Below are 21987 nucleotides of genomic sequence, written 5' to 3'. Positions count from 1 at the left end.
CTTTTTCAGCCTGCTGCTCCAGTTTTCCTGGCATCCCTCACTGACATGTCTGGTGCTTCCTCCTATGGCCATGAGCATTAGCCAGGATAGATGGACCCATAGCACATGCCTGGTGGTCCCTACAGCAACCTCTTTTCCACCAGTGCCTCTGCCAAAGAAATGCACAGCTGGCTCAGCCTCTTGCAAGCCATAGAGCCACCAACCTGCTTAAAATAAGCTCCAGCCAGCAGATGTTTAAGGTGTTAAATGCATAGATCTGTGCTGGGGGTATCCCAAAGTAATGCCCTAAAAGCACCTTTCCAAACTTGTTTGGCTGGTTCCTGGTATAATTGTGGAGCCTCAGTCCTCTGGTACAATACCGAGCAACCCACCAAGAATGGACTTCTAGGCTGCTGCCCCCAGGATCTACTGACATGCAAGTCTTCTCCAGCCATGGTCACACCAATGTTTCCTTTAGCTGAGAGCCATACCCCAGGTCCACAACAGTATTTCAGCATGAAACACGAGTTCAGATATACACTTTCTTAGCATTTTCCATAAGATATTTCTGGATAATTCTGCCTTCTGCAGGAGGCTCTCTTCTTCGCAGCAAGCCCACTGGCTACTCCTCATTTCATGTGCACATAACAACTTCCTGCACATTAACGTCAGGTGAATCTCAACCTCCAGGCATTAGCAGCAACGTCCCTCATGACTTCAACAGAGAGAGATTTTTCCCCACAGGACTTGCTTTGTCAAGAGTTACTCTAATGCCATGGTACTTAGCAGCTGCAACAGTTGTTACCTGTTTGCTTTTTGTGTCAAAAAGGAGCTACTCAGTGTCTCTTTGCAGCAAGCTGCTGCCACAAAATTGTTGGCTTTAAAAAGCCCTTTAAGTCTAGTAAAGTGAACAAATTCTTATGTTTTAGCAACAGCTCCTTGCCTATATGGAGTGTGGAGGTGGTTTAGGAAGAAGGTTTTTGCAGGAGACTAAATCACCAGATACCAAGAATATTCTGGACTGAGAGCAACAAATTCTCACTACACAGTTTAATTCCTTCCTGAAGGAAATTTGAATGGTCATAACAATCATGAGCACACAGCTCCCTGAAAAGCCAGCATTTTTTTCATAAGCCCTTTTAATGCAATCAGTTGGAATAGAGCTGGGTGATTAAATAAAATACTTCCTTTTTAAAGGCAATCTAGCCTTCATGCCACAGAGTAACAGCGACTCCACAGAAGACATGTATGTGGACTTTTATTGTTCCACACAACAGGGGGGAGAATTGCGATATTGAGCACTTCATCACTGTACACAAGCTTGGCATCTGCATCTGACTTTGTCACGAATTAAAAATGAAGAGGAAGGCTTCATGTGATTAGAGTGTAGATGCAGTCACCATAAGGTATAAATGGACATCCCTGAGATGTACAACCAACAGGGCTCAGCTGTGTATTCTTGGGGTTTTTTTAAATAACATTTTCATAATACAGATGATAACAGCAATGCCTTTATTTCTGCAGGAAAGGCATAATAATTAACTTATACTATGGCCTGCAATTTACATGTTAAATTTTACAATGATTGTGTCATAAGGCTGTAATAAGCACCATTTTACAAGGGAAACTTGATAAGTGAGGGATTGTTTTGATTATGGCTTGCTGCAAAACCTGTGTGAGCTTCTGCTTGAGCTCCCTCCTGCTCTGTGTCAGCACACCACCATCGACTACAGTGTGATTCGGTCTGATCTGCATCAGGGTGAGAGCAAAATCCGTCAGGCTGGCTCCAGGGGCACTGACAGTGGATCAATTTGCACTGCTGCCTCCTCAATAACAGCCTGCAAGCATGACTAAACCCAGTCACAGGTATATAAACATACTCTGACATTTAATAGAGAATAAAATACACCTTTAGAGGTGGTGGCTGCTTGGGCCAGAGTCTCACATATATGTTCTTTAGGGAGTGAACTCATGGCTTTTGTCCCAACTACTGTTAAATTTAATGGGTGAATACCCCACTCTTTACTGACCTTGCACGCCTCTTGCTATTGTGCTCCTCCAAGTCCCTCCCTGCCCTTTGCAAGTCCCATCTGCAGCATTCAACTCGTCTAATGTTAATATGCAAAACAGCATTTTCTAAACTACTGCAAACAAAACTATGTGAAGGATGAAAAATAATTAGCCACATCTCAGTGTTTAAAATATGTGCACTGTTTAGACAGAGTAGTTAATCACTGGTAAGACCATGACATGTTTTGTGAATTTGGATTATAACTAATACATATTGAGCAGAAGGTTATTAATTACATTTAAAGGAGTATTTCATATTATTGAGAAAGTGAATGCAGTTAATGATATGACAGTGCTCTTGCAGGACTTCTGTTGAAATACTGTACAAAGAGATGTTTACTTCTAGACTTTTTTATCTTCAGAAAGCAGGTACTTAGGGCAAGCAAAAAGAGCCTTGAGCCAAAGTCCTGTTCCTGTTAATGCTTCTAAAGTACTGAGTGATATTGAAGCAATTGGCAAGGGTCTGCATTCTTTAAAAGTTTTTAAATATAGGGTCAATTTTTCATTTCTGTCAGACCATAGTTGGTTTGATGAAATGTCACTTATTCCCTTGGGTTGGGAAGTGGCAAAGGACAGCCTCCATATGGTCCCATCCACTGGGCCCAAATCTTCAGAAAGGACATCTGAGGGAGGGAATTGGATACCAGATTTAATTAGAGGTGCAGTATTTCCAAGTGTTCCCTCTCTAAAATGGCTCTTACCTGTAGAAAAGAAAAGCTTAGGGCACTCTGTCTTTACTTAAAAAAGCAATTTCGTTAATTCAGCTGAATTTTGCACTGGAATTGCACCATCGCTTTGAGAGTTTAGTTCCGTAAAAACTGCAATAAAGGCTCTGTTACACTACATTTTGTCCTCATTTGTCTTGTATACCACTGCTTTGCCTTTGGCACAATAAAAATAATCTTTAAAAATAGTACCATAAATGGATTTACTTTGACCTTCTGAGCATCTTGTCAATAAAATAAAAATGATAAATCTGTTTCAGAGTGCCACTGGCATAATATTAAAGCAGAGTTACCATCCGAAAATGACATTTTAAAAATGCTATTATGGGGAGTGGTCTTATTCTCTGTCAACAGTATCACATAAATAAGCTCTATTTACAGTGCAAAGAGGTGATTTTGCTAACTGCCAGGCTCACTCCTGAAACCAGTTTGAGCAATTCCTCTGATGTGTTCTCTGCCACTTACATCACCATTAGCAATTAAAGATTACTGTAGCAAGAAATTAGCTGAGCCATTCTTTGCCAATGCATAACAGGGAGCAACTCCACCTCTGTCTCCTCCTTTGGCCTGCTCTACAATGCCAGTACAGCAAAAATTGACTTTGCCCCATATAGAAATGGATAAGATAACCAAGAATAGGCTCTTTTTTCTACATGATCAGCTTTTTTTAAAATAAACAACCTTTCAAAAAATCACTACAAGGCTTATTTTTATTAGGTGTCGTGGTTTAGCCCAGCTGGCAACTAAGCCCCACGCAGCCACTCACTCATTCCCCCTAACTGAATGAGGGAGAGAAACAGAAGAGTAAAGATTAAAAACTCATGGGTCGAGATAACGACAGTTTAATAGGTAAAGTAAAAGATATGGATGTACAAGCAAAGCAAACCAAGGAATTCATCCACCACTTCCCATGGGCAGGCAGATGTTCAGCCATCTCCAGGAAACCAGGGCTCCATCATGTGCAATAGTTACTTAGGAAGACAAATGCCATTACTCCAAATGTCCGCCCTTTCTTCCCACCAGTTTATCATGCTGAGCATAGAATCATAGAATAGTTAGGGTTGGAAAGGACCTTAAGATCATCTAGTTCCAAACCCCCTGCCATGGGCAGGGACACCCCACACTAAACCATGTCACCCAAGGCCTCATCCAACCTGGCCTTAAACACCACCAAGGATGGAGCATTCACAACGTCCCTGAGCAACCCATTCCAGTGCCTTATCACCCTCACAGTAAAGAATTTCTTCCTTAGATCCAATCTAAACTTCCCCTGTTTAACCCATTACCCCTTGTCCTGTCACTACAGTCCCTAATGAAGAGTCCATTCCTGGCATCCTTGTAGGCCCCCTTCAGATACTGGAAGGCTGCTATGAGGTCTCCACGCAGCCTTCTCTTCTCCAGGCTGAACAGCCCCAACTTTCTCAGCCTGTCTTCATACAGGAGATGCTCCACTCCCCTGATCATCCTCGTGGCCCTCCTCTGGACTTGTTCATAACACCATATGGTATGGAATATCGCTTGGGTCATTTGGGGTCAGCTGTCCCAAGACATATTGGTGAGGAGCAGAAAAGGCCTTGACCTCATGTCAATAAAGCTCAGCACTAACTAAAGCATCCCTGTCATCAGTGCTGTTTGCAGCACAAATTCAAAACATCACCCCATACTAGTAGCTACTGTGAAAAAAAATTAATCTATCCCAGACAAACCCAGCACATTAGCTGATGAGAAACTACAGAATATTCTGTTAAAAAAATCAAAAGATATATAAAAATAAATGGGGCAGGTGTGTAAATAAACACACATTAAGGGGTAACAGTTTTGATTTAAATTTTGTGATGCATGCACAGAAGTTCTCATGTATTTGGCTTTATAAGTACATGCCTCAGGCGAGTCTGACCTGTGAATGTCTGTGTCCTGGGTTCAGCAGTAGCAGTCATTTTTCTCCTTCTTAGTAGCTGGTGCAGTGCTGTGTTTTTGACTTTCAGCCTGGGAACAGTGCTGATATCACCTATGCTTTTAGTTGTTGCTAAGTAATGTTTACTCTGACCAAGGACTTTTTCAGTCTCATGCTTTGTCGGGGAGGATGGGAAGCCGGAAGGAAGCAGAGACAGGACACCTGACCCAAACTAGCCACAGGGGTATTCCATACCACAGCACATCATGCCCAGTACATAAATTAGGGGCAGTTACCTGGAAGGGCTAGATCGCTGCTCAGGTTGGGCTGGGTATTGGTTGGCGGGTGGTGAGAGGTTGTATTCTCTTCTCTTGTTATTTCACTTATCATTATTATCATTGGTGATAGCAGCAGTGGTTTTGTTTTATACCTTAGTTACTGGACTATTCTTATCTCAACCCATGGGACTTACACTCTTTCGATTCTCCTCCCCATCCCTCTGGGAGCTGGGGGAGGAAGAACGGGGAGAGTGAGTGAGCAGCTGCATGGTTCTGAATTACCGGCTGAGCTTAAACCATGACAATCTACAAGCCTAACCTGAATTTATTTCTAAAAACCTTGTACGGTTGGTTTTTTACCATTTCTTTTTCTCCTAGCATTTCTTAGTTTTGTTATTCTAAAAATGTATTTCAAAGTATATGAAATTCATTTGAGCATCAATTTATGCCATGATTAAAATGCTCATGCATGTAATATATGAAAAAATCCCCAAAACTATTTTCAAAGATCACAAGGCTTTGAAATCTCAGAACATCATTTGATTTCTGAGGAGGAGCAATTCAGATGTTAATCCCTAAAGATAGAATGAGGTCACATTAAAGGTTTAAGCTTCTGGTTCTGATTCAGATACGATGAAAATCTAGATAACTAAAATTTTTATGTTACCAAGCTTCCAAGTTTACATGTTTAATTCCAAATTCTATCTTTTCCTAGTGTTTGCCTTGAGCTGAATCTGAACATAAGGGTATGTACCCCTTTAAAAGGTGATTAACAGTATCCAATTAACTTGAATTAACTATTTAATCATTGTCCTTTTCCACCCTTTCCAGTTCCTGAGTGCTCACAGGAGGGACACCACATCCTCCACAGTCCCTACCGCAGCACGAAGTTTGACTCACTGGAACTGCAGCGAACAGCAATTCAGGACCTGGTTTGTGACCACTCCTTGGCACCAGCACAGTACCATTTCATGACTAACAACAAGCCTGCAGAAATGCCAACAAGATGTGTTGAAGTCAGTAAAACCCTGATGAACTTGAATATATCCTGTGATGTAGTTTTCCTTTCCAGCTACCTCTGTATTCTCATAGCCAGTAGACTACAATGGTGATAGGTGGGAAAACCACTTTTCCAATGATAATAGTAGTAGTAATATAATAATAATAATAACAACAACAAAAATAAGAATAATGTCATATCCAAAGGCAGCAGTCAGAAACCAGGACCTCTATGGACTGGGCATTATTCAAACATAAACCAAAGTGGGTTTGCAACTGTAAAGAGAGATACTTAGTAATCCATATATGTCACCATAAGTTATACTTTTTGTCCAAGTAACTCCTTTAAGAATGGATTCTGGCACCTGACTCTTTCCCCATATAATTTAGTGTGAATTAGGAATATGTCCTTATTATGAAATCAGAAATGAAAAACCAGAAAAATTAATATTAGAGGATATTCTTTAGTGATACAGAAGGAAAAGTTAAATTTGAGGCTTTTTGCACTATTACTTAGTGTTATTTAGCTTCATAAGTACACAAATGGCTTTCTAGAGCAAAAAACCCTCCATCACATAAGTCTACTCTCTAAAAAAGACAAAACTATCATTATCTTTTTTTATGGGTATGACAATAACATTTAACTTGCAGTTATTGCTGTCAGAGCAACTTGAGACCAACTAAAGTCATTGCCATCTCAAATAGCCCAGCTGCAGTTTAGAATACTTAAAACACACTGTTGAACAAATTTATTCAGAAAATAATAAACTTATTACCATAAATTACTTGAAATATTAAATATTCAACCTAGATTGCCAGGAAGTTTAATATTAGGTGATGCTACCCTAGCTGGAGAACCTTTTTGAAATTATCAGTGTTCCATATCCATTTAAAATGGACCTCTGAACTTGTCACAATAGAAATATATCTTAATAATCTAATGTTAAATGAAAAGTTAAGAGATAATTGTTACTTCTGTGGGATTTCTAACTCTCTGCATGCACAAACCATAAATCTAATTAACATGAAAAAATTGGCATGATTATTATTGAAATATTAATTTCATGGCAGGTCATCCTTGACCACACCAATGCATTGTGAAGCTTATTTTTACAAGTTGCTCTGTAAGTGTATATCTATTCTATGAAGTTATTTAATTTGTCATCATATTTCAGCAGTTTTGTGTATGTAGCAAGGCTTGACTGTATGAGATTTCTTTCCAACAATACATGCTTTGTTTCTTTTAATTTCCTCTCTGGAGTTTTTTATTCAGGTTTATAGAGCTATACTCATTAGTTTAGTTTCTTATCTTGTAACATAATTCTTGCCGTTGGTTTCTTCATTATCCTCTGAATGACAGTAAATCCCTGCTTCACCACGCTGATGAAGGATTACATCTGTTAGATGTCACAACTGGAAGAATATGCTTCTTTTAGACCTTCACCTTCTAAATCTGCCTCTACATTCTATCTCTTCCACTTAATTAAATCATTGTTTAATTTGGCTTTCCATTTAATTTGAGAAAACCTGTGGAATAAAATAATTTAAAATAATAACTTCAAAGCTCTCACTCCTTAATAAGCAGTTATTATTGAACATTCCAGCCTGGCTGGAGTGAGCTGATTTTAATTAAACAAGTCTAAGAAAATCCTGAACAGGTAGAAGAGAGACCAAATAAAACCCAACAATACAGCTGGAGAGTTAAAAAGTACATCACTCCAACATCTTGCAAAATATATTCTTAGTAATATCCTGTTGATACTGATCAGATACAATTAGCTGCTTATCAATAGATAAGATTAACTTCTTAATTCAAAGTAATAGTAGGTAGGGATTCTTGTCACCCAATTGAGCTCACAAGGGATTTAAACTATAATGGAGATTTAGAGATCCTGCCCAGATTAGAAGAGGATTGCAGCAGGAGAAACTGCATGTGCTAGGTGGGCATGAGGGTGGTGACCTCCCAGAACTGGCTGTAGTGCCTGGGCGAGGGTAGCTGACTCCCAGACACATTCTCAAAGCCTGTATTTATAACATTGCCACCAAAAAAAAAAAAAAAAAAAAAAAAAAAACCAAAAAAAAAACCCACACAAAAAAAAACCCACAACCAACAAAACCAAAAAATATGTGGCCCGACCTGCATACAGCTCCATAACCACAGAAAGTGTTCTATTCAACAGAGAGCAGAACCAAGTCACAAACATCATGGGAATTTCAGTTTACAACTGTGTCACAGCAACCATTTTAATGGAAGACAAGTAACAGCTCTTAAGAAGCTGCTTATCCACTAATTAAAAAAAAAAAAAACCAAACCAAACAAACACCCACACCCAAAACCAAACCAAACCAAACCAAAACACCACCAACAAAAAAAAAAAAAAAAAAAAAAAAAAACAAATAACCAACCAAACAAAAACCTAGTGGAAAACAAAGTGGGGGGTGGGTGGGTGAAGACAGAAGAAAACCCCAAAAGCTTTTATGTCAAAGAGAGTGAAAATATGAATTGTATTCCTGAATTCTCCATCCCTTGGATTCAACTGCTGTCCATAAACTTATTACTCCAGTGGCAAAATACTTCTGATTGAAACAGCTTTCCAATTTAGGCTTTGCCTGCTGAATTTCCCTGGGGGGTAACGAGTGATCCTGACCTTCCTTCCTCTATTTTTTCCTCACATCTCCCCCTGTGCTCCTGAAGGAGGCACAGCAATTACTGTGTCATGGGCATGGACTCTGGGCCACAGCGACTTCCCCATGCAAAACCACATCCTAGTAGAAAAGCAACACAAACTTTCAAACTTTATATCTCCAGATATTGAGACTGCTGCCTCCACATCACAAACATGAGTTTATTCTTCAAGAACTGCCAAATTCACTGTGAAAGGCAGAAACACTAAAGGAAGAAAACATAGGGAAGCTTTTACTAAGATTAAGGCACTGTACTGAGAAGCAAGAAACAATGCACAAACATGGCCAGACCTCGTAATAAAATGACCTTCAGAGGAACAAAACTGACATACAAATTAAAGCTCAACAGAAAATGTGTTAAAGATACAGAGAAGTATTTAACAGTCAATAGAGGAAAAACATACTTCAGTTACAGAAATTCAGGCTACTGAATAATAAGAATATAAAGTATACGCATACATATGTATACATGCACAAATGGGCAATCCACGTGAAAGGAATAAATACTGCAAAGAAATGTGAGGGAACACAACCCGCTAATATTATTGCAGATCTGCTCTACAGTCAGATTAGAGATCAATCTATAGATTTACAGAAGCACAGTCCTTGCTGCTAACTGTAATGCAAATCCAAATGCCACACCATGCTAATGACAGGTAGGCCTTGCAATGCCTGCGTATGCCTAATGTGAAGCCAGAAATATGGCTGGAAATGCACTTCTTCCCCTCATTTACAGGAGGGTAAAAATGCATAGATTATACTCCACCTTAAGCAAAAATGTCAATTAAGAACTTGATTATGCAAATAGTAATTGGTTCTGGAGCCAGCAAGAATATTGTGGATATTACATGCACAAGTAAGCTTCATTAACTCTCAAAACAATGCTAGTATTTCCAGCTTTAAGTAGTCAATTGTGAACATCAGGTGATAAGATAAAAGAAAGGGATTAAAACCAGAATCACTACTAGCATAACTGTCACTAGCAAACACTTGTCCTCTGGAACAGAGAGTTTGTGGTACTGTATTCCTTCAGTGAAGAGAGTAATACAGATGTTACCACACTGACCACAAAAGTCACTGCATTCCCACTGCTGAAGTAAGACACTGGTCTCCAGATCTTCTGAAATGCACCTCATTAACCAGCAGTCCTCCCACGACACCCATCCACACAGATCGCCCAGATGTATGGTTCGGCATTTATATATGTATGCATGCAAAAATAAGCACACTACCTGGAATGATAGGCTCATCCCATGTGTACACGCAATACATTCACACAGACACACACACAGATATATACCTACACAGCACCACATCCCATCAGCTAAAGTTGAACCTCTCAGAGCAGCCACTGCCTCACTCTTAGTTTCCTCCCAGTCTCAAGGCAGCACCTCACTTTAGTTCATTTTATTTTCTGCTTTCCTGTTGGCATGCAAAACAGGAGCCTCAAAGTGACCTCTTACACCACAGCAGAGTTCCACTGGCCCCAGGTGCTTGTCATTGCCAGCAGCTGAATGTGTTTGTCCAGAGGGGAGGACAGGACTAGGGGAGTAGTTTCAGCTTTGCATGTTAACAATCTCCAGCAACCCCTAGTTCAGGGACTTTTGGATTCAGACATGGATTGTATGAGACTTTAAAGTGATTTCTCACTCATCAGCCAGTCCATTCATTGTAATATTTTAGCAATCCTACAGCAAGGATTTCTACAGGTTAGTTACAGAATGACACTCTTGGAAATGCCCAGCAACACCTGCCTCTGATGGTATATCAAGATTATTTCCAATATCCTTCTTCAGAAATTTCATTCTCTAAATGAGAAATAACAACTCCAAATTTGTATATACTCTACTTTCAGGTACAACTATAAATATGGTGAAAGAAGGACATGTTAAGCAGTCAGGGCTGATGGTTTCTCAACAGTTACATTTTTAACACTATAAATTTAGGTTTTAATATATATACTAGGCTCAAACATAGGCTTAAATATTAATCTTCAGTGTATAAAACAATGTCATGTTAAAGCATGTTTAATCTAACCTGCCTATGATGCTTAATATTGTAGCCCTTATGAAGAAAATTTACATTTTCTCCTGTACAAAAATGTGTATTTTCCCATTTTTCAGTTTAATTTCTTCCTCTACGTAACCTGTTGCAGAACATTTTATACCCGTAATCAAAATACAATAGCTCAACTGCTTACTATTAATTTTTTATTTTGTTTCAATTTTTATTTTGCTCTGAATCCAAACCTACTTTGATTTGCAATTGTTTCATGAACTTTAGAGCAAGTGACAATTTCAAGACGTTATTTAATCTGCAATTCTCTTTCTCGCAAACATACGTGAATACTCCAAATCACAATGGTAGGCATGAAGAGGTTTTGTTTTTCTTGTTTGTTTTTCAGACATACAAAAAGCCTTCTGCAGAAATTACAATTACAGCTTCTATTGTTCAGAAGCATGTACTTAAAGGAAACACAATACAGGCACTGGTTTAATTGCTACTACAGATATTCCTGATGTAAACTGATTTCTGTGGAGTTTGGCCCCAGATTGAAATAAAAAAATGTTATTTACTTTAACTTGCTACAAAGACATTAAAAAGAAAAAAAAAAAAAACAAATCACAAAGTTAAATTTTGAGTGGATAACAGATGCAAAATCGCAGTGCTTTAACTGCCAACCACCAGTATCCCAAAAAGCCTTCCATCTCCATCTAACTAAAACAATGCATTTCTCACATATGGTGCTATTTATTTTTAACAGCATAATTTCAGTGCAGTACTCAATTGACAAGAACAATCAAGCTTGATTTCTTTGTGCAATTATAAAGAGACTTAGAGTGTTCAATCAATCAAACTAGTTGATTCTCCAAACCCCAAATAAATGGAAGGAAATATCATTGGATTAAACAATAACGGGCTGTCCCATTGTTTTGGCAAAGGGGAAACAAATTTAATATTTTTTTCATTTAGGTTTTCTGAACTGAATTATTTAAATGATAAGCTGGTGCCTAATTATGAATCAAAAATACACTGTGAATGCTTACCTGTCACATAGAGGTGTTGAGAAGACTAATTAGGTAAGATTTATAAAATGCTTCAAAGATTAAAGGCACCACTTAATTATAGTTGGATAAAGTATAAAAGATACTGAGCACTATAGAAGCCTGGCAACAGGCTAAAAACTTCCTTTTGTGTTAGGTAAGTTCTCCTTCATGCAAGCTGTGTCACTGGTTACCTGCTGCAGATGCACTGAATTACATAAATTTAGGGTTTAAAACAACCTAGTTTACTTCACTAACTTTCCATTACATTGATCAGTTGCAAGTCCAAGTAAACATGTCAACTAAAGTAATTGAATGCTTGTGATCTGTTGTACAGAGTGTTAATCAGATATTCACTGCCCCTCACCACCAAGGACACTGCTTAGAGACATTCATTGGAGGCAGAATTTGTAGGAAGAGATGCTATTTACCATTGGATCTCCCAATATATTCAGACATGATTGGGCAGACTGTGGGCACACAGGTGTTTTCCAGTGTCTCTGGTATTGTAGCTTATTTCTTTTCCTGCTGTTTAGCTTTCATTTCGAGTGAGAAACACGGACATTTTGCACATCACAGTGATAGTGCTGCTATGCAGTCTACATTATGTAGATCACCTGGAGAACCCCAGCAAAGCCATGGCCTGATTCTCACCACTGGCTTCCCACTAGATGAGCTCCTGCATGCGAGAGGCTTGTGGCGTTTGCTCTTCTGTGGTGGCATATGTATAATTTCTCTTCATAATTTTGGAAATGCTGCTGAATTACAGTGTGAGATTCCCACAGCTCTATGCTATTCTTAGAGCAGCACTGACTGTAGTTATTGCAGGTAAATGCTATATCTTGAATGCCAATCATTTAGTACTGCTGTATTCGATCTTCTGGTTACTCTTCCAAATGACTGCTACAAAATTTAATGCTAATTATACCACAGCTGAGACATGAAAATTTGGCTCTTTGAAATCTATTCTCCTAAGCATTTTTTTTTTTCCCCCTAAATATTTTTTCTTTGTTTTTCTCTGGTCTTATCTCTACTGCTGGTTGACTACATGAATATACATTTGTCCTTCTCTTCTCAGGTCTGTTTCCTAATTCACAGAGGCCTCACGCAGCAAATCCTTTCAGCTAGCGTGGGACAATTTGCTTGACTCAGATGGGCAGCACATAGCTCAAAGCAGAAAATAAATGCATGTATTCATAAAACTGCCAGGAAAACAGAAATACTTGATTTATACCAAAATTCTTCCTTGGCCAGCCAGTAATACTCCAACATATTTTGATGATAACATATTTAACTTGCTTCCTCACAGTCTGACTTTTCCTGAGTGCAAAATCGGTCAAAAGGGTTCATTATTGCTTGCAATTTGTGCACATTATGTAACAAACTATTTCACTCAAAGAGTTTCAATGCGAGATTTGCCAGAACAAATCCAGGGTGCTGCAGATCACAGTGGGGCTTATCAGAAAGCCTGCACACAATGCTGGTGGCTGACGTCAGTGATGCTAATCCATACTTTCTCGGGAACTGAACTGGCTCAGATACTTGTGGTGAGGATAAATACAAAGAGGGAGAAGATCACCATCCTCTTATTTCAGCATTTTATTTTTCTTCCTCTATGTGTTAACAGGGAATACAGACTCACTTTTATATATGGATCACATTTTGTCTTTTTTCACAGCTACAATGCACTGGAACCTGTCTATTTTTCTACATGGCCCAGAGCACAGCAGACAGATGTGTGTCTCATAAATGAATTTATCTTTTCAGCACTGCCACAAGGCAATGAAGTACTATTGCTATCTCAGCCACCTCTGCTTCTGGTTTAGAGATAAGGAACTGAGGTACACAAAGAGTACGTAATTTGCCCAAGGTCAGGAAGCAGCCAGGGAAACTGAGGCACCACAAGTGCCTGACCAGAGGCAGCCCAGCAGCCACACTCCCAATAGAGCAGCACTGACATGTAGAGGCCAGTTACACCATTAAAGGCAGAAGCAAATGGATGCAAAAGCTTAATTTGAACAGCAAAAGATCTTCTACAGAAAATTGTTATTTTTTAGTTTGTTCAGTCACGGGTGCAAACGTTCCTTGAGAAACAGGTATTTCCTGGAGACTGAGTCACCATAAAGCAATAAATGTCACCTTTCAGTAACTGAATATCAGTAAATGGTGGCAACAGACATTTGCAGTGGCTGTTCACAGCACTAGGAATGTTCTCCTTGCCATGAGCAGTGCTGGCATCTCTCCTCTTCGTTCTCCTCAGGCAGCAAGCTGCGATGCCAATCGCAGAGTCAGTGGGAGTAGGGGAGACCCCGTGAGGGATGGATAGACTGTGCTGTGTCTCCTTACCACACTATTCTCCTTCAAGGCTTTCTGTGATTTTACATACACCCACTGAGTTCCAGTGCTCTTTTATCTCTTCTGCCCTGCACTCCCCTATTCTGATTCTTCACAGCTTGTGGGATTCACAACACTTGCAAGGTACACTCAGAAATACCTTTTTGTTTTAATGTAATTTGAAACAATAATTATTCAGTCCAGCAATCTTTACTCACACATGCATAGAATCATCATAGAATGGTTTGGACGGGAAGTCTCCTAAAGCTCATCTAGTTCCAGCCCTTTGCACCAGATCTTGCTCTCTAGACCAGAAGTTCACCACGAAAGAACAAATTCCTGACATCTGCATTTTTTCCAACACAGAAAGGACTGCTGTCCCTTAAAAGCTGTAAATAAATAAAAAGAACAAATCTCTTACAAAGTTGCACACAATATGGCTTTTAAATAGAGGAAAGGAACGAATTTGTCTAAAATTCCACGTAAAAGCATTTTCACGCTGATCTGCTCCTCTCCTTCACTAGTGCAATGCTGGCACACTATTCCTCCCTGGGAACTTGCTGCACTGGACAAGTTCCAGTGCCTTCTGCAGGGACACTGGGGACATGTTCTTCTGGACACTGGCCACTGCCACATCTCTGGGGAAACAAAAGACTGGACAATTTTAATGGTGTCTCTCTGGAATCCTTGTTTTCAGAAGCCTGAAAATAGCTAGCTTCAAATGGAAATCAAACTATGCCATACCATATGCTATATTTTCTTCAAATATCTTTTTTTTTACCTGTGAGTGAAGCCCTCACTCCCCTGTCCCTGCTTTTTGGCTTGCATTAGCTCCCAGGTAAAATTCAAACTACAGGAGGGCACTGGCACATGACTTAATAAATTGATCCTTTGACATTTACCACTTCCCCTGCTGTCACAAACAACTTTGATCTTAAAAGTGAAGCAGCAAACCCAAGCCAATGAGAAAAAATGGTGGGTTGTTTGGTTTTTTTCAATGTGTTATACAGCCAAATGTCCACATTAGGAGGAAGCGTGTTCCCCACGTCAGACTATTAGAGACAGTTCACTAGCGCTGGCTAAAGAAATGCAAAGCAACGGCAGCAGTCACGCTCTGTGGAACATGACAGATACCTAGGAGTAAATTATTGCCAGTATTTGGTAATAATTTTCAAACTTTAGCTCAAATATCTGTATGCTTTGCATATTGGCAAATGATAGGTAACAGTGCAGAATAATGAGCTACCATTGTAAGTGGCTGTGTACATTTTATTAGGCTCTGATTATACCTAATCTTCTCACTGAGGTACTTAAATTAAAGACAGCTTTGGATAATCATGTCCCTTTAGGCAGTAGAAAGAGCCTGACAGATAGAGAATGCAATTCAGATCTGAGATGCCTGAACATCCCTCTCCAAGTTGGAAAAGGTAAATCTTGCAGCCTCTCTCAGCTGTGACTCAGAATGCTATAGTGCTATTTAGTACCAACTGCCTCTGCTTTGAGGTTTTTTTTATGTTCAGGGTATTCAGGAAATCTGTTAACAGTTAGAAGCCTGAAGGTCAAAACCCCCCAAAAATTTGATCAGATGACATATATTCCGCACATGTGTTTCATATATCTTTCATATGCATTTCCCTTCAGAATGAGGCAGAGGCTCAAGCCCCAAAGACGTATGCAGTACGTGCTGGAAGGGTAGGGCAGAAACTGTCAGGACAATGACAGGCTAAGCTCTAACTGTTCTGGAGGAAGGTGCTGGTGTGTGATGCTCTGAATATCGCAGTGTCCTGCTTTGGGATAGTCTTAACAACTTCTTACCCCTCGTGCTCTATCAGCCCTTGCTTTCTTCTGTCACAGATGAGACATAGCCTGCTGAAGTGTAATTCTCAGAGAAGGGATGTAGCCTGTGCATACGCTTTCATCTTTTTCATACAAACCAACCAAAAATAGAGGAAAATACTTTGGAATCCAGTTATTGTGTTCTTAGAGAATTTTATCTGTGTAAAGTCACCTCTCTAAAATGAATAAGACATTTTCATCCCCACTTACGCAGCTTTTTCGCTGACTCTCCAAGTCCACCACACTCAAATTCTTGGGTTTTAGTGATTCTCCACGGAGTCTTACCTCATTTGCTGTAAACGTTTTCTTTTGTGTGCATCCTTAGATGAATAAATGTGGGACACAAGCTCCTGTGTGGCTGCCAATGAAGTCTGAATCCCTACCAGTTCCTGGGGAAGGCAAGAGGCTGACGGCCTGTGTTAGCTGGTAGGCCTTCTTTGGAGGCACCAAAAATTGCTGTTTGTTTCAGATACCCATTGCCATCAGGAACTGTGGTGAATTCTTTTGTATTTCCTGCAGCCTACTCAAGGATGCATGGGCTACTCCTCAGGTGAGGATCAGTAGATTGCATATGCCTCTCTGACTGTGTGTTCAAAGGTCCTGTAATGCATTGTACATCTCAGTGACCTTGCAAGTCAAGCATCACTCCTGGTAAGACACAGACCGTGTAGAAAATAAATCAGCGGCAGCCCAAGGTGTTCCTGAAGAATAGCTATTATTGCAAGTGCAAAATGGAACCTGGTATGTATTACTGTAGTGTTCTTTGCTTGGTTACAGTTCACATGTAACCCTTCCTACTGTCTTTGGCTCCACTTTGGCTTGAAGTTGTGTAGCTAGTGAGCAGAAGCATCTTGTTTTTATTGAAGCACTGTATCCAGGATACTGTATCAAAGGTCTGTTCTTATCTTCAATAATCCAGTATCCCCCCAAAAAAGATAATTCTGAAACTCTGGAAGTTAAAAAAAAAGAAAACAACAACCAACTGATAACATCTTTTTCATGACATTTATGTAATTGCTCTCATCAGAAATAATTTTCAGCCTGCTACAAGAGATCTAACCTCTATTTGGTAGCTAGGAAACAAAGGAATAGCAGAAAGCACTTGCTCACTCAGTTAAACCTTCTGAACTTCAGAGCATGTTCAGGTGCATATAGATTAAGTAAGAAATGACAGCTCTTTCTGAAAAGGTAAAAATTAGCTTTATATTTTCCTTTCAGCATTTTTGGACAGATATGACTCACTGAGAAACCAGGGTTATCACCTTTCAATCAGGAAAAAATTTGAGCTTAAATAAATTTTAAACAGAGATATATTAATTTTCTTATCTTTATCAATATTTTAACATTCTCACATGAAGAAGAGGGAGAAAAAAGGCTCAAAGTAAGTGAGATTAATTCACTATTTGAAAAAAAATAGTCCATTATAATAAATGGAACTGCTCTTTAATTTCCACGATGCTCAGAAATTACTTTCTAACTGAACACAGTCATATTCTAGTCTAAGCTTGGCTTTTTTTTTTTTAACTATAAGATTTCCACTACTCTTGTTTGAAGAATTTTTTACCAACACCTGGGTGGCTAGTTTTGTCCTTTCTGTTGATCCATGCTTGTTTAGTAATGTAAATTTGCTTGCCTTTTTCATAACAGAAAGTGTATCACTTCCTATCTATCACAAAACAGTGACTTTCAGTCCTTTTCTTACTACTCCTGTTGAAGCTTTCACCTTTTTCCTAGTCATTTCAGTGAGGTCCAGCTCTCCTGAGCCTTTAACTTCCTGTCTTTAGGATGTTTCTTCAGTATCAAGTATTGGATGGAAAACACCCAACGCTGACGTTTTTTACTGAGGGTAAACTGAGGACCCGGGTAACTATAGACGGGTCAGCCTCACCTCCATCCCTGGGAAAGTGATGGAACACCTTATCCTTGGTGCCATCTCAAGGCATATCAAGGATAAGAGGGTCATTAGGGGCAGTCAACATGGCTTTACCAAGGGGAAGTCATGCTTGACCAACCTCATAGCCTTTTATGAAGACATAACAAGGTGGTTGGATTATGGCAGAGCAGTGGATGTGGTCTACCTTGACTTCAGTAAAGCATTTGACACAGTCTCCCACAGCATCCTCATAGCTAAACTGAGGAAGTGTGGACTGGACGGTCGGGTGGTGAGGTGGACTGCGAACTGGCTGAAGGAGAGAAGCCAGAGAGTTGTGGTCAATGAGGCGGAGTCTAGTTGGAGGCCGGTATCTAGTAGAGTGCCTCAAGGGTCAGTACTGGGACCAGTATTATTTAATATATTCATCAATGATTTAGATGAGGGAATTGAGTGTACTGTCAGCAAGTTTGCTGATGACACTAAGCTGGGAGGAGTGGCTGACACGCCAGAAGGCTGTGCTGCCATCCAGCGGGACCTGGACAGGCTGGAGAGTTGGGCTGTGAAAAATGTGATGAAATATAACAAGGGAAAGTGTAGAGTGTTACATCTGGGTAGGAACAACCCCAGGTTCCAGTACAGGTTCGGGAATAACCTTCTAGAGAGCAGTTAAGGGGAAAGGGACCTGGGGGTCCTGGTGGATAGGAGGATGACCATGAGCCAACACTGTGCCCTTGTGGCCAGGAAGGCCAATGGCATCCTAGGGTGTATTAGAAGGGGGGTGATCAGTAGGTCATGAGAGGTTCTCCTTCCTCTCTACTCTGCCCTGGTGAGACCGCATCTGGAATATTGTGTCCAGTTCTGGGCCCCTCAGTTCAAGAAGGACAGGGACCTGCTGGAGAGAGTCCAGCGCAGGGTGACAAAGATGATTAAGGGAGTGGAGCATCTCCCTTATGAGGAAAGGCTGAGGGAGCTGGGTCTCTATAGTTTGGAGAAGAGGAGACTGCGGGGGGACCTTATTAGTGTATATAAATATATAAAGGGGGAGTGTCATGAGGATGGAGCCAGGCTCTTCTCAGTGGCAAACAATGATAAGACAAGGGGTAATGGGTATAAACTGGAACACAAGAGGTTCCACTTAAATTTGAGAAGAAACTTCTTCTCAGTGAGGGTGACAGAACACTGGAACAGGCTGCCCAGGGAGGTTGTGGAGTCTCCTTCTCTGGAGACATTCAAAACCCGCCTGGACACCTTCCTGTGTAACCTCATCTAGGTGTTCCTGCTCCGGCGGGGGGATTGGACTAGATGATCTTTTGAGGTCCCTTCCAATTCCTAATGTTCTGTGATTCTGTGACTCTGTGAGGGTTGTTAAGTCACTGTCTTAAATTCAGCTGTTAACATTGCACCACAGGAGCCTCTACATGGCCCTAGAGCTGGGTGCAGCTGTCATTGTCACAGCTTCTTGCCAGTGTCAATCCCCCAGCTTCACCACTGGAAGCTTGAGAGCAGGACACTGGTCAGCACTCCTGAATTTAAAGCTTTGTAGCTTGGCAGAAAGTAGACACCTGGGGAAAGGAGCATACATGCTTGCAATTCTGCTCACATCCTCCCATAAGCTGATCAACTTTGTCCTTCTGGAATAATTTCCTGCAGAAAGTCATGATGTCAGCCACAATTTGAGGCAGCTTCCCTTAGAAACAAAAGAGAAAAGGGTATAAACAACTGACCCTTATTCATATTTTAAGTAACTTGTTTCTTTCTCTTTCCTCTTGTTATTTGCCCTAGACAGATGTTAATATGTTGGTTCTTCATTCTGCTAGAACAGCCTCATACCCTATTCTCTTGGGCTACAATAATATCACCTACACTTCTCCAAAAAGTTACTTAATTTATCCTTTCAAAGCATCTGAACCAGCTTCATGTTCCATTTGAGTCCAGGTCTCTAGAGATGAAAGAACATCACCCTAAAGTATTACACACCTTTTTTTTCTACTTTCTAGGTGAGTTTAACAGGAAGAAAAGTTTCAGACTTCATAACTTGTTGAAGAGTATAGAAAGCAGGCTGTATTTTTAGAGCAATGGCATTATTCTGGGCAGAGGGAGACTATATTGAGCAGACTGAGAACAGCCTGGAAAGGATCTTCACAGTGTGGCAATACGGGCTGTGTGCTCTCTGCAAGTCGATTTACCTCTGCAACATAATGATTTCTCATATCTCTTCTATAATTATTGCAAAACTCGGATGAAAGGGCTGTGCTTCAGGGGAATGCAAAGCTGACAGACTTTGTCGGAGTAATTAATCTGTATTAATCCGAGTGCTTCATTTCAATAACATTTATCTTACTTCAAAATAAAAACAAAACCAAGGACACAATATTATAACAATAGGAAATCAGCACACAATTAGCAATTTTTGCATTTTTATGAAATACATTTGCTTCTTACATGGTTAATAATCAAATCACAAGAATATAATATGTGGCATCTCTGCCATGTTTAGTTATATAGAAATCTTCTTGCTGAGTGAATGATTGTAATATTAAAATAACATTTTGTGCTGCATTCATCCTTTGTTTCCTTCTTCCAGTCAAACTCATGCCGCCCATGATAATTCCTGAGCTTGCGCAAGGTCGTGTCTACCTGAAGTGCACTTTCAGCCACCCCTCCTCAAAGCCGCCGCTGCAGTATATGGTGGTCTGGTCACGCCTGTCCACCTCTGGCAAAAAAGAGCAAATTCAGCATGACACCACCCTGCAGTCATTTTCCTACATAGAGATGAACAGCATAAACCTCAGACTGGGAGACATGGTAATGCAACCCCGCCTCCAGCAAAAAAGGTTGAACACTCAAGGGGATTAAATCCTTTTCTTAAATCTTTGTTTTCTTTTTATTAGTGCTGCTCTTCGCTAATTATATTACAACTCCTGTGGAAAAAAATACTGAAACCATTCTGCAACAAGACTGTTAAACAGTTTTTGCCAGATTCAGGATCTGTAACATTTCTTTGAACTGCAGTGAGTTCACTGAAGCCATTCATTTTACTATTTTCTAAAGGCAATTTGAATACTTGCACTTATATTACAGCCTGAATGCCATGAAGTTGGTGTAAGTAGTAGATACATGTGCCTGAGACAGTTTTTCCTTAGTACTTTTTGTATCTTGCAGCAGTGAAAATTTGCAGTATAGTCAGGCTCAGCTATATACACTCTGTAATTTTTATACTCATGGATCAGAGACACAATAACATCTTTTCATGGAAAAGAAGGACGGTACATTTTAAAATAGAGGGAGGTTTATTTTATGGTCTCTTTCATGGTGTTCTGCCTCTCTGATTCCAAATTCTTGGTTCAATAGCATACTGAAAGATAGAGTTCATTACAAAACAATCTCTAAGAAGTATATTTGATGGCTTACATAGCAATAGAGATCTAGTTTCAACAACAACAACAAAACAGAAGCCAATACAAGATTTGAAAAAAAATGACTTCTGTATGAAGTCATGGTTTTTCAAGGTACAGAAACAAGACTCTTAAAATTAAATTAGGTTCATAACTTTTATAGGCAGAGAGCCATTAGTGATGCTACAACAAACTGAAAGAATAAACGGAAATAAATAACGGAAATAAAGGGAAAACGGCCTTGTGTAAAAGTAGGTTGGAAGTAGTCTTGGCATTTTGCAACTCTTCTTTGAGATATTTAAGAAATGTGAATAAGCTTTTTCCAGTCCTTGAAAGGATAAGTCATTCATAATAGTAGCACAATCTAGATTGTTTGGTGTTTTTTTCTCACTTCTCCCCATAATTATGCTTCCTGAATTCAAAATCTGACTGATGCTTCCCTCACATACTATAACATGAAGCAGACAATTCTGTCAGCTTAAGACAAGTTTGTAAGAGGTATTTTCATCAAAATAATTTCACTTGCAATTATTTCAAGTTTTAACAGTCCTGAGGGATTCAGAGAAAATACATTTCTGTTAACTAGTAGCAACACCAAATCTTTATAAAACCATTTTTATTATATTAAGTTTTCAGTAAGCCCTTCTTTGTCCTCTGCTGAAACTACATGTTTAATTTAGTGGGTTTAGCGAGACTAAAATGTTCTTCTCCTTCCTAGGTTTTTTTTTTTTGAAGGTCTTCATGGCCTATTTGATTAATTATAATTATCCATAAATCATCACTGGTGAAAACCAAGCAATGAAGCCTCAGCTGTAACTGAGAATTCAGTTTTACATAATAAAGATTTAAAAAAGCATTTCACCATGTTTGCCATC

At 39.7% G+C, this 21987-nt stretch overlaps 1 pseudogene across 1 annotated transcript in view; it reads left to right on the top strand.

Moving 5' to 3' along the window:
• LOC308223238 (von Willebrand factor D and EGF domain-containing protein-like) overlaps window positions 1–21987 on the top strand; it is a 193152-nt pseudogene that overhangs the window by 37454 nt on the left and 133711 nt on the right. The window contains exons 2-4 of the transcript in view: window positions 5778–5962; window positions 16170–16394; window positions 20302–20522. The product of the transcript in view is annotated as a von Willebrand factor D and EGF domain-containing protein-like (transcript). The remainder of the gene's footprint in view (window positions 1–5777; window positions 5963–16169; window positions 16395–20301; window positions 20523–21987) is intronic.

The sequence above is a fragment of the Psittacula echo genome (assembly GCF_963264785.1).
Source record: "Psittacula echo genome assembly, chromosome: 6".
In the NCBI taxonomy this organism is placed as follows: domain Eukaryota; kingdom Metazoa; phylum Chordata; class Aves; order Psittaciformes; family Psittacidae; genus Psittacula; species Psittacula echo.
Note: the sequence above shows the minus strand (reverse complement) of the source record. Positions and strands in the feature narration are given on the sequence as shown.